We start from the raw sequence: 14,207 nt of genomic DNA on the forward strand, positions 1-14,207 counted from the left end.
GCCTGGCTTTGCCGAGGGGTGGGGGGCAGGGGGGTGGGGTCGGGAACACCTGCCAGGACATGAATAAAACTGACACTTTGATCCCATTGGGCGAGTGATTCTTGAATGTGTATATGTTCTCAGTAGGTTGGAACCCAGAGGGGATAATGGAGCGTACTGGACTTTTTAATATCCAACAGAAGTTATTCTCCTTCATTTTATTCTTATAGGAATTTTATATTTGGATCATAGGAGCGAAGTTTTAACAAGTTATATTTTGCACATTATTGTGTTTAACATGACACATTTAATTCAGGAATCCAGTCCTCAACTCCACTACCTTTCCGTATAAAAATGGCAAGGAACTCCATTAGAGAAAAAAAATGTAACTCTTGGCAATTTTACTCTCTGGCCAAGGAATGGACACCAGCCCTGCAAAGTAGCAAGGACTGTTTGTGAGAGCCATTTGTGTGACATTATTCTGCTGTCCATAAATATGTCCTAAATGCAAGAAGACCATGGAGGGGGAGCTCCCCTGTAATGCTCACTTAGTGAAGAGAAGGACTGCTTTCCAAACCAAGGACTGCTTTCCGAACCCTGCAGTAATGGGGCACCAAACAGGCAAAATTGTATGTGTTGTCAATGGCTACAATGTAATTTCATTGATTTACAATGTTGAAAGTGAAGACATCGGGCGCCTGGGTGGCTCAGTTGGTTAAGCAACTGCCTTCGGCTCAGGTCATGATCCTGGAGTCCCGGGATCGAGTCCCACATCGGGCTCCCTGCTCAGCAGGGAGTCTGCTTCTCCCTCTGACCCTCTTCCCTCTCATGCTCTCTCTCATGCTCTCGCTCTCAAATAAATAAAAAATCTTAAAAAAAAAAGAAAGTGAAGACATGATTTCTAGCTTCTATAAGGTGTCACATTGGAGTAATTGCACCCCACCTGGATTTTATGACCAGAAAAGAACGTGGTAATGCCCACACAGATTCCTCAGGCTGCCTTGCCTTTATGGCAGATCCGTAATCGGGGAGTTATTATTAGCAGTTCTGCTTGAATACTCATCGAAAGCACAGATGTTATGCAGCTTGGATTTGGTTTTAGTATACATATTTGAATCATCCAAAGAAAATCATCTTCCTGTTGCATTCTTGGTTTAGTTTAGACTCCTTCTGTCCTTTCGGTCTCCAATGGTCCAGATTTTCACCAGCATTCTCTGTTATACACTTTAACATACCTCACGCTCTGCAGTACAAAAACTTTGGGAAATACTGGAGCACCTGGGTGGCTTATTCATTAAGTGTCTGTCTGGCTCAGGTCATGATCCCAGGGTCCTGGGATCGAGCCCCACATTGGACTTCCTGCTCTGCGGGAGGCCTGCTTCTCCCTCTCCCATTCCCCCTGTTTGTGTTCCCTCTCTCACTGTCTCTCTGTCAAATACATAAATAAATCTTAAAAAAAAAAAACTTTGGGAAATACTTCTTCTTTATTAAGCAGAGCACACGAGTCTGGAGCAACAGCCAAGGTGTGATTCTCATGTCACCTGCATCAGTATCAGCAGGTTGCTAAGCCTTGCCTCGGAGGTACTGAAGGAGAATCTCAAGGGAGTGGGGTCTTGAAAAGTGCATTTTGAACAAACACCCTAGTGGATTCTTAGGCCCAGCAGAGTCTGGGTACTTGGAAGTGAGGAAAGACGAACGTAAACAATGACTCAAACAAAAATGTTAAAGAATGTATAGGTTTTACTTTCATTATCATATCATTTTACATTTGTGTTGTGCCTTTGTTCAGAGAAACTCAGAAATCCAAGTTTATATCAGCTTTCCAAATAATTTTCATACTGCTTTAAGGCACGTCACCTTTAAAGATTTGTTGTGCATAAGAATACATGCATAAGAATAGATCTTATGTATGTATATTTTATGTAAAGACCTGATTTGGCGTTCACCTGTGCCATTTTCAACACTGAAATGCTTCAAGATATTTTGAGAGAATTGTATCTAATGAATGAGCAGACTGTAGCATTTATATTTGAAATTAAAACATGTTAGTTTTTCTGAGACTGATTCAGGTTTATAAAGTGATCTTAAAAATATTGCCACCTCTGTCGTGAAATAATAAATGTTTTCTGAGACTGACCACTACTGTGATATGATTAAATTAGAAATCCATTTTCTGTTCTTAGAAGTTGTTGTGGTCAACACGAGATGTCATTTCTCACAGGCTGAAAATTGCTGACCGAGCCATGAATAAGTTGATAAATATGAGCATTTTTTCTGCAGGAAAAAAAAAATGTGCTCAAGTTAGCATTCAAAATAAGAAAAGATGTCTTTTCATATGATGTTTTATAAGAAAGGTGTGATTTATTTATTTTTATTTTTTTTGCAATTGTGATTGGTTTAGCTGGGACACATATGAAGCAGTAATTATCAACAGCCCTCCTTGAAGTTGCAAAGGGTGGGTTCCTATCTGTGATCATTCCGGGGGTGTGGGTTCACCCATTTCTGAGCCCTTACCAAATGTGAATCTTATCTAATTTACTTTGGAGCATGTGTGTAAGTCAGGCTGGCGCGAGGGGTATATGGCCTTCTAGTTAGTGACTTCTCTATGTATGCATGCACCACCCACACGCCTTGCAATGCCTTTCCTTGGAACTCTTTAAGATTGATAACCCTATAGTTATGACTCTAGTACACCCCCTCTATCAGTTTTAATTCCGCACAGCTCTGAGATCATGAATTCATACTCTATACCTGCATCTTGAGTTGAAAATTTGTCAGCACCTTGGTCAGCTAGAGGTCCCAGCAGGTGGAGGCCAGAGGAGGGGGCCTGGAATTCCCACCTTCGAATGCTCCAAAGCACTGGGGCTTCCTAAACACAAACTGGTGGTAACCCTAGCCCTCATGTATCCCAGGAGGTGGAAGGAGGAGTTTCCAGGCTAGGCTATAGCTCTTTTTACTCTCCTTGCCAAGATTCTCGGCACATTGCCATTAGACTTGATGGTATTTTTCAATATTTATTTGTCTTAAACTTTGCTCTTTTCTGACTTCTCTTCCATCATTACCTGCATTCTCACACTGAGACTAGATTCTTTGGAGTGATGGCCAACTTTGATTAAAAAAAAAAAAGAATCTTCATTGAGGTATAATTTACATACCATTCATTCACTCATTGTAAATGTACACTTTGATGATTTCTAGTAAATTTGCAGAGTTACGCAACCATCCCCACAGACCAGTTTTAGAACATTTCCATCATTCCAGTGTTTCCTTATGCCCACTGGCAACCAGTCTCCACTCCCATCTCCAACCATTCCCTCCCAACCCCTGATCTGCTTTCTGTCACTACAAATTTGCCCTTTTCAAATGTTTTATTTATCTAGTTTTATTTTAATTTCCACCACATTTTCTTTATCCATTCACAGTTGATAGACACTTGGATTATTTCCAGTCTTTTGCTATTATAAGTCATGTTGCCCTGACCATTCACATACAAGTTTTTGGACAGACATGTGTTTTCATTTCTCTTAGGTAGATTCCTTGGGGTGGAATTTCTGGGTCATATTGATATAGTTAATGTTTCACTTTTTAGGACTGGGTATGGAGTTTTGTCAAATGTCTTTTCTTTTCTCTATCTATTGAAGTGGTCACGTAAGATGATTTTCAGATGTTAAATCAAACTTGCATTCCTAGGATAAATTTCACTTGGTAATGCTATAAAATATTTTTTATCTGTGGATTAGTGTCGTTTGCAAACTTTTAAAAGGATTTTCACTTCTATAGTCATGAGGAATCTTGTTGTACAATTGAATTTATGTTTTTGGCTGGTTTTGTTAAAAGAGTAATACTGGCCTCGTAGCCTGATTTGGAGATTCTTTCCACTCTGCCTGTTTTCTGAAAGATTGGTTTGAATGGATGATAGAATTCATTAGTGAGGTGATCTAGAATTGGGGTTTTCTTTGTAGGAAGAGTTTTAAATTATTAATTCAATTTCTTTACTGGTTAAAGATCCATACAGATTTCATATTCTTTCTTGAGTTGGTTTTGAAAATTTCTCTTTCTAGAAATGTGTCCATTTCATCTAATTTGTCAAATTTGTTGTTAATATCTACTTATAATCTTTTCAATTTCTGTATGGTGTTCTCTCTTTTGTTCTTCATCTTGGCAGTTTGTGCCTTTTTTCTTTTTTTCTTAATTTAGTTAAAGATAGGTCCATTTTGTTGATCTTTTCAAAGATTCACCCTTTGGTTTCTTTATTTTCTTCAATTCTTTATATTTCTTTTATTTCCATGTGTTATTTCTTTCTCTGTTTAGGTTTCAGTTTGCTCTTGTTTACCTAGTTTTTTAAATAGAAGTTTAGGTTACTGATTTGAGAACTTTTTTCTTTTGTGATATAGCCATCAATTTCCCTATATGCTTTATCAATATATCAATTTCCCTATATGCTTTAGCTGCATGCCATACATTTTGATATTTCATGGTTTTATTTTGATTCAGTTCCCAATATTTTTTAATTCTCTTGGACCATGACCTTTAAGAAGTGTGTTCTTTAATTTCCAAATATTTGGGGATTTATCACATTTCTTTCTTTTGTTGATTTATTTAATTCTGTTGTAGTCGTAGAACATATTACATTTCAATCCTTTGAACTTACTGAGATTTGTTGTATAGTCAAGCACAGAGATCAGCAAACTATGGCTTGTGGTTATACCTCTTAACTTATTACACTTTGCTTCACCATAATAATAACTGAATTCTGCTGTGTCATATCTGCCACTGAACCCCTGAAGTGAAATTTTTAGTTCAGTTCCTGTATTTTTTACTTCCAGAATTTCCATTTGGTTTTTAAAAATAGTTTCTATATCTTTATTGAGGTCCTTTATTTTTGGTCATTGTTGTGGTACTTTAATTCCTTTTTTTTAGATTTTATTTATTTATTTGAGAGAGAAAGCAGCATTCAAGCAGGGGAGGGGAGGAGCAGAGGGAGAAGCAGACTCTCAGCTGAGCAAGGAGCCCAGTGGGGGACTAGATCTCAGGACCCCAGTGCCCCGGAATCATGATCTGAGCCGAAGGCAGACGCTTAACTGACTGAGCCACTCAGGCACCCGTTCTTTAATTCTTAAATGTAATTTCCTTTAGTCCTTTGAACATACATATAATACTGAGTTTAAGTCTTTATCAACTCCATCTGACATCTGAGGACATTGAGCAATTTCTATTAACTGCCCTTTCCCCCTCCTCAGCTCTGGGTGACACTTTTCTGGTTCCTTACATGGCTTTTGTTGAATATGGAACATTTTTGGAAATGATATGATAGCAACTCTGGATTCTGATTTTTCCCTCCCAGAGGGTTATTATCATTGCCTGCTTTAAAAATTTTGCTTATATCTTTATTTAATAACTTCTTTAGACTAAATTTTTGAAATTCATATCCTCTACAGGAAGTGGCCACTGATCTCTCTGCTCACTTCTCCCCTCCCACCTTGCTCCTGTTTTTAAGCCCGACCTCTTAGGAGTTCTTCTCTTTCTATGTGGCCTAGTGGTGAGCCAATGATTGGTCAGAGGTTGGGCACAAATATCTTAACGCCGGTAAATCTCCTCCTCTTGGTTGGTGGGTTTGTATGTGGGTTATGGAACACATTTAAAGTGTGAGCAGTTTTCAGATCTTTTCCTTCTCTTCCTTCCCTCCAGACACTCTAGTGTCTTCTGTGCCAATGCAGGGAGGCTCCTGGTACAGCCCAGGTATGTGAATAGGTTGGGCCTCCATTCTTCCCCATGTGTGCACTTCCATCTGCTTCCATTAGTCAAGAATATGGTGTCCCTCTGACTGTCTCATTTCCCTGATCTGTTCAATTTCTGGCTGGCCCACCAGGGTCCCTACTGGGTTTGCAACCTCAGGCTATTGGATCTGCTAGCTGCCCCAATTCATTTGTCATAGAGATTGTCACCACTGATGAATCTGGTAGGCATGGAATTTTTCAATACTGCTCCAAATCAAGTCCCTTTCCTCCTACAGTTAAGTTGATGGAGTCCCACTGTTTTGACCCCAAGTTTAGTAGTTTTTCATTAATCTGTGCTTATTAGTTTGTCCTGAGCATTTGGTCCGTTTCTAGGGTAACAAAATTCTTGTTTTCGAAACATTTGTCCAGCTTTATAATGACTGTTTGGTGACCTCCTCACTCCACCAGTCCACTCACATTGCTTTTTGTGTCCCCACAGACTGCAGCATCTTGGATTATTTCCTGAGAACCTGCATATCCCAAGCTTAGCCCAGGTTATAGGACATGTCCTTTAGCCCAGTCTAGTGCTCTAATGATGGGATTCAGGCCTCCTGGAGAAGACAGAATTAAATATGTTTTTAGTCTTCTATTTTCATGCTGGTGAGCCTCAGGTCATTACTTAGAGTGAGTTTCTGATAGGCAAGAGTTCTACAAGCAAAGGAAGACACCAAGAAGAGAGATAGCACCAGTTGCGTTGTACTGAACACAGACAACTCAGTTTGTGTTTTTGCTAAAACTCAGACTGTAGAGCTGGTGAGTTTTCATGTTGTTCTGTATCCTAGAGTATATGTTTGAAAGGGTTTGGTTAGAAAATACCCATGAGAGCCTGTGCACAATAGTCTACTTGTTAATTTATATGCACATAATATTCAGAGTGCTGAGGTATCCGCTGGAAACCATCAGAACATTTGAAGAATGATCACATTTTTGTACCCATGCTTTTCAGAGATACTCTGCAGAAATATTCATCTTGAAAAAGCACATCAAACCTCATGGTGTATGAATTGAACAATGTTTGAGTAAGGCATTTAGTAATGATCTTTGAGACTTTTATGGAGAGTTTTTTTTTCACCGGGGCTTAGCTATTCCTTTCATGTTGATTGCTATCCTGTCCGGGAAAAGGAAGTATGTTCCATTGAAACACATGTTATTAAGGCATATTCTCAGAAGCAACATGGGTCTAGTTGGGTGGGCAAGGGAACACGAAGCTCCTGACAAAGGGTTTGAATCTATCTCCTCCCTCGAATTCAGTATATCCATGCGTGTTTTACTTCTCTCTAGTTCATTTAGTCTCTGATTGATGAAGCTAAAGGTGTTCTTGTGATGCACAATAGTGTGTTGAGAGTCGCATAAATCAACTATATATATATAGATACATACATAGTATATTTGCCATTTGAGTGGCTATTCACCTCTCACATACTCATGGCCAGGCTCTTTCCTTCCAGCAACTGTGGCGGGTGATGGGTGGGTGACCACTGATCATTTAAGTGTCAGAGAACCCAGCCCTGAAGCACAGGCGGGCCTACCAAGTAGCACACGCAACTTTCAGGAATCTTGGGATTAACAGCAGAAAGCAAGCATATAGCGTCTTGGCAATGTTTCAGGTGCTGTACGAGACTGGTTTAATGTCCATTATTCTGAATCTTCAGAACTCCGTGAAATAGATATTGTGACTCCAGTATAAACTTTAGAAAAATTTAAGCCTGGAGAAATTAAATAATAATCGAATGTGACAAAGCCAGTCAGTGGGAAAGCAAGATTTGAAATTTCAGGCATCTGATTGCCAAGCCTATGCTCTTGGCCATTTTAATATACTGCTTCCGTGGGCCATTTATAGAAGCTTAGCAAAAAAACAAATGTCATTAATTTGTTTAGCCATTCATTTATTCGTATATTGACTATTTATAGGGTGCCCAAAGGGAGCCAGAACCTGCTAGTTCTTGGCTTTGTCCATTCTCTTGGCTCTTTTGAATGACTACTTCTAAGTTCTTCTGTCCCTGCCTCTGGGCTTTCAGGGTTCCTGATCCTAGAGATCAGGACCCCCAGACCAGCAGCATGAGCATCATCTGGTAACTTATTAAAAAGACAAAATCTTGGGTCTGCCCCCGACCTACTGATTCCAAACTCTAGGAATATATTGAAGAGGCAGGAACTCTCACCCTCTTTGAAAGGCCATGGCAGGGCTAATCTATGATGGAACAGTCCCTTCAGGACAATGGGAGAAGAAAGGCTTGGTTCTTTCTCACATGTAACTCCCAAAGTAAAGAAGGAAAATTCAAGAGTCCGCATCACAAGTCTATCATATGGGCCTTTTATGTTTATTCCAGAAAGTAGTTGTTCACGGAGTGGGGGGTAGTTTACAGTGTATTAACTATATCAAACTTTCTCTCCTACCTTCAATTCCTGGTAACTTTTTGTTCATTACAGAGCTCCGTGGTAGAGAATGCTAGTCATTGGCATGATTAACATTCTTTTCTTTTCCTCCTTTTTCCTTCTTCCTTGTCCCTCTGTCCATTTCTCCCTATTTCTCTCCTTCTACCTCAGATATATTAAATATATATACGTATCTGACAACATTACTACCACCCTTTTTCCTCTCCGAAGATCCCTGGGGTGAGGATGGAATACTTAATATATAAAATGTTCTTTTTCGAAACACATGAAATGGTCACATGTGCGTTGGATGATATGTAAGCATATGTTACAGGTATTTGCCAGTTTTTTCTGCCCCTTACCATTAGTTTTACCATTCTTTGGAGGATATTAGAAACTGTGCTCAGGCTGAAATGCTGTATAAATAATTTTGAACCATTCCATGTCTCCGACCTAAAAGAAATCAGCACTCACAAATGAAACAACAAAATGAAATTTGAAAAAAATACGCCCTTAGGGGCACCTGGGTGGCTCAGTCAGTTGAGCATCCTACTCTTGATCTCAGCTCAGGTCTTGGTCTCAGGATTGTGAGTTCAAGCCCCATGTTGGACTCCATTAGAATAAAAAGTTCTTTTTTTTTAAATAATTTTTATTGTTATGTTAATCACCATACATTACATCATTAGTTTTTGATGTAGTGTTCCATGATTCATCGTTTGTGCATAACACCCAGTGCTCCACGCAGAATGTGCCCTCTTTAATACCCATCACCAGGCTAACCCATCCCCCCACCCCCCTCCCCTCTAGAACCCTCAGTTTGTTTTTCAGAGTCCCTCGTCTCTAATGGTTCGTCTCCCCCTCTGACTTACTCCCCTTCATTCTTCCCCTCCTGCTATCTTCTTCTTCTTTTTTTCTTCTTAACATATATTGCATTATTTGTTTCATAGAATAAAAAGTTCTTAAACATTTTTAAAGTTTGTATTTCTCCCTCTTATAATGAAAACTACTACAGGGCAATTTTCTACATCTTATATTCAGATGTGTAGTCAAATAATGCCTTTTGTGAACAATAATTATTTTCTTAATTATTATTACACAATCCTTTATGGGGAGTTACAAAAGTCATTATCTGCTCTTGCCGTCATAGCAGTCAATGAAGGTATAATTGTTCCTATTTTATAGATAAGACTAATACGCCACAGGAAGCTTAAGCAACCTACTCAAACCTACAATATTGTAATGACATTGAATAATGGAGTGAATGGAAATCTAAAAGGGGCGGGTTCATTTTGGATCTCTGATACCTTCAAAATAACCATGTTTTATTTAGTTTTCTGGGATTGAGAGGTAAAGCATAATTATGAATTACTATATGTGATGGTTCTCCAAATATGGGTATAGAGTTAGAGGAGACAAATTATTGAGAGGAGAAGGGGAACAATGGCTCAGGAAAGGCTGCCCTGAGGAAGGATGTTGATACTGAGACAAAAGTTGAGTGGGAGACAGCTGTGAGCTCTGGTGGGGTTGAGGAAGAGGAGGAGGGAGAGAAATGCTCCTCACAGAGCACAGAAAAAGATTAGAGCTTTTGAAGGAATTGAAAGAACAGCTGTGTAAGCACATGGAAAAAAAAATTGTAGAAGTTGAGGATGAGAGGTGGGTGAGGGCATATCGTGTAAGGATTATTCATTATCCTCCAGATCATAGAAAGTCCTGAAGAATCTTTAAGGGGGTTAGAGTCTATCAGTGGGGTAAGATGACATGGTTACATTTGCCACTTAAAATGATCACTGGGTACAGAGAGGAGAGTAAGTTGAATGGGGGCAAGATTACCGGAAAGTGACTTGGGCTAGAAATGGTGGCCCATGGGGACAAAGTAGAAGACACAGTCAAAAGACATCAGGAGAACAAATTGACTGGATTTGAGGATTAAGTGTGGGTGGTGAGCAAGGGGAAATAGTATTTGAATGTATGGCTCTTAGAATGTTTTTGATTGTTTCTTTAAGCCATTAATAAATTTCTAAAAGAGCTGTGTGGTGCTATGATTTATATGTTGTTTGCGGCTTTCTCTTTGGATATGAGAAAAGATGTAATGGCAGGCTTTCTTCCTCTAAAACAGGAGATGACTCATCATTGTATTCCAGAAGTCACCAAGCTCAGAACACTGCCAGACTTGAATCTTATTTTTGACAGCAAATCCTGCTTTTCTGAACACTAATAGACATAGTCATAATTTTAAAAAATTCAGGCCTGAATTTTTTAAAGATGTTTATTCTCAAGCCCTTCAATTAGAAGCAAAGGGAAATTTTTTTCTTCTTTCGAACCATGACTTCTTTCTACCTCTTTCCTTTCTTTGGTAAGTCCTGTTTCTTTCATTTCGTGGTTAGATTCTATATGTTTGGCCAAAAACAAACATATAAAACAGACAAATAATATCCTAGGCAATGATAGAAAAAAATACTCCTAAAACTGAAAGTAGTAGATTGCTTTTAGATCCATACAAACACAACACACAGTTTTCTTTTTTGCATCTAATAATATTACTGTATCTTGGTGTTGACTCCTCCGTCCATTTTTCCTGAGGCATGGTGGACCTTTCAAACTTTAAAGTCAAATCTTCTTTTATTTTTAAAAATGTTATTAAAGTATGCTTTATTTTTCCCCCGATATTTTAGTTCTCTTCTTCTGGTACTCAGTTTGAATATTTTTTGTCTGGATTCCTCACCTACCAATAGCTCTCTAACCTTAAAAAAATACAACTTTTGTTTTGTTGAATTTAATTTTGCTTGGTTTTCAGTCCATTCTGCTATATTTTTAGGAATACCTATTCTCCCAGGTGTGGCTTCAGTTTTGTCTTTATTTTTGTGATTTTGTTTTTCTACTTTTCTCCTGAGCTCTGCCCACTCATGTTTTATGTCTGTGGTCTTCTCATGTCTTCCCTGAGTTATTGAATCCCTGCTTTGTATTCTTGTTTTATGTAGGTTATTGTTCCATCAGGTTTAAAAATGTATAACAACATATTTTGACATGTTCTTTAAACTGTCTCATGACAGAAGCTTTCTGGTGTCTGTTCCTTGCCTAGTGTTTTTTTTTTTTATTATTGCTTGTATCCCATCATTTTTATAGTTTTATTTTTGTATGGATTAAGTTTTGGTTCTTTTTTTGTTATTACTGTAGGAACTCAGGACTTTCTAGAACTCAGGACTAGAGCGAAATTGAAGCTATATGTGTGTGTTGAGGGTGGTGGTGGTGATGGCAGGGGTTGACAATGTTGTGTTCCATGCCCGCAGAAATTTTTTTAGTGACAGGATTGTGCATGGGGGGGGGGGTGCTCTTTTAGACCTTACTTCTCCCCAGTCAACTGAGAACTGAAACAGGCACTGCAGGTTGCTCACAAGCTGACAACACAAAATTTTTCCTTACTCTGTCTTACCAGTAGAATGCTTTTTGAAAATATGACTTGTCTGTGTGATTTTTTTTCTTCTCTTCCTGTTGGAATCAAACAAGATTCAGAAAAGCTTTATTTCTCTGTCAGCTCCTGTTTCCCAGTTCCATTGTTAAAAAGTAATGATTGTTGGTTTTGACCTCAGAATGTGCCCTTCATCTTGGAGAAGTGTGCTTGGCAGCATTTTCTGAGCTCTGCAGGTGTGGCTGTCCTCTCAAAGTCTTTCCTTACCCCACTGTACTTTCACTTCTTTATGGTTAAAGGATTTAGTCTCCTTATTTTGTTGAAGGTGGAGTTTGTGCTTCTATTTCTCATTATCTTTATTACTTCACATGCCTTTAAAAAGGTAATGGGGGAAGCCTCACATTGACACCACCATTTTAAAACCAAAAATATAATTAAAATTTTTTAATTGGAAAAAATAGTAGATTGTGGTTTTAGTTTATTCAATTTGAAGTTATCAGTCCCAGGCTGCCATTTGCTTCTTAATTGTTTTAGAGGTTTTTTACACAAAGAAGTTCAGTAGTTCTGTGTAAATTGATATTGTGATTTTTAATTTATTTTTTCACTGCTCCATGATTAGAAAATCATTCCCTATTCTAAGACCTGTTAATTTTCACGTTTTTATTCTATTTTATTGCAGTTTTCTCTTTTGTGTTTAGCTTTTTATTCTCTTTGAATTTATTTTAGGCTTAATGTGAGATGAGACTTTCAGTTGAGAGTTCCCCAAGTAGTCATTTTTCCAAAATCATTCACTGAAACTCTTTTCCTTTCCCAATGATTTGTGATGTTTTTTATGGTAAGTGTTTTCTAACATAGTCTGTTCCTCACATAGCGAGGCTCACACTAGATGTTGGTTTATTACTCTGGATGGCGATTGGTATTGTCTCCAGCAGTCTTCCTGTCCACCCAGCTCCTGGCTGACCAGCAAGGTTAATGAATAGAATCTGCCTGCCTCTGATGCCCAGCAGATCCTCAGACTATAAAGTCTGGTAGACTCAATTTAATGTCTCTTCTCTTCCAACTTTTGGACTTTCTCATCATTCTGTAAAGGCAGTAGTGGTATCTATTTGCTCTTTGTTTAAATGTACATAAAACACAGCCTTCTCCAGCATGTATGCTCTTCTCCAAACCACCTGCACTTCCTTTATGTGACTTGGTCTTCCAGAGGGCAATACCCCAGCATCTTAGTGAACTCTGTGCTAGGAGTCAACCACAGTCTCTGGATGAATTGGGAGAGTGAGAGGAGCTATTGATGGGGTGAGGGGGTGGGATTAGAAGAGAAAAAGGGCAAGATTCTCAGTGGTGAGTCCTTATGTATCAAGAGTAGGCCATACACAGGCATAAGCCACCCAGTCTTCTGCACACCTCAGAGTGCCTACGTTGGGGGAGTGCATTTCTACAGTGATTTCAATTCATCACCAATCACAGGTGCTGCAGTTGCTGTGCATCTACCCCTGGAACTTAGGAAATCATCTTTTTTCATCAATCTGCCTTCTTGTTTCTGGAATTTAGCCCTTTTCAGGCTGTCAAGGACTAGAATTTGGAGATGAGTGAATCTATCACCATGGAAACCTGAAATTACAAGGAACAGATTTAAAGGATCCTAATATTTGCAAAGTCTTAGGGAAATTAAATATTTTTATATAATTAGATATGTGTGGGGGTTAACTTACTTATCTGTTTGGCATTGCAAATAGTCATTAACATTTTCATGTAATTTGAATGATGAAGGGAACATCTATGAAAATTCAAATTGTGGGTAATTTATACTTGGGGAAGGAGTTTTGTTAATTTGGGTATTCGTGGCTCCTGACTCCAAACCAACACTCAGAATCTTCATTTTATTTTTTATATTTATTTTTATGAAAGTCAAGTGTTTAATTTCCTGAGAGGGTAAGAAATAGTCTCAAAGACGTAGGAAAATAAAAATGTAAACATACACACCATTCAGAAAGATGCTGTCACAGCAAACAAAGGTTCTTGGAATGTTTTTGTGTAGTATTTTTTGGGTAAGCTGACAAAACAGTATGGAAATAATGAAACAGCATAATCATTTCCATGACCTCTCAGAGAATGAGCCACCTCATCCTCAAGTATTCACATAGGAACTCAAATTGTAAGCACCAAGAAGAATTTTGGAAAGTTTTTAATTTAAGGCAAAGTTCTTAATTAAGAAAGAAGGCAATGCTGAGATCTTTGAGACTAAGTTCTCAGACAAATGCACATGTAGTTCTAGGAGACTCAGGAGAACAAAGAAAAGAAGCATGGGGAATAGATTGGAAAACTTCACAGACTTGCATGTCATAGTTTAAACGAATGGCCAGATCTCATTCATAAGTGTAATGATGAAAACATGCTCAATTTCTCAGAATCACGATGAGATACCACTAGGATGTCTATGATTAAAAAAACAAAGTGGAAAATCACAAGTGTTAGAAAAGATGTGGAGAAATTGGAACCCGTATACATTGTTGAAAAGATGTGGAGAAATTGGAACCCATATACATTGTTGGTGGGAGAATAAAATGGTGTAGATACTGTGGAAAACAGTAGCAGCTCCTCCAAAGTGAAACGTATAATTACCATATGATTCTATAATTATACTCTTAAGTATATTTCTAAGAGATTTA

The 14,207-nt window shown here is 38.4% G+C and overlaps 1 protein-coding gene across 1 annotated transcript in view; it reads left to right on the forward strand.

Moving 5' to 3' along the window:
• POU6F2 (POU class 6 homeobox 2) overlaps positions 1 to 14,207 on the forward strand; it is a 485,531-nt gene that overhangs the window by 82,014 nt on the left and 389,310 nt on the right. The gene's annotated exons all lie outside the window — the stretch shown is intronic.

Source organism: Callorhinus ursinus, unplaced genomic scaffold (assembly GCF_003265705.2).
Source record: "Callorhinus ursinus isolate GAN/ISIS: 27379988/994484 unplaced genomic scaffold, GSC_fseal_2.0 scaffold73, whole genome shotgun sequence".
NCBI lineage: Eukaryota > Metazoa > Chordata > Mammalia > Carnivora > Otariidae > Callorhinus > Callorhinus ursinus.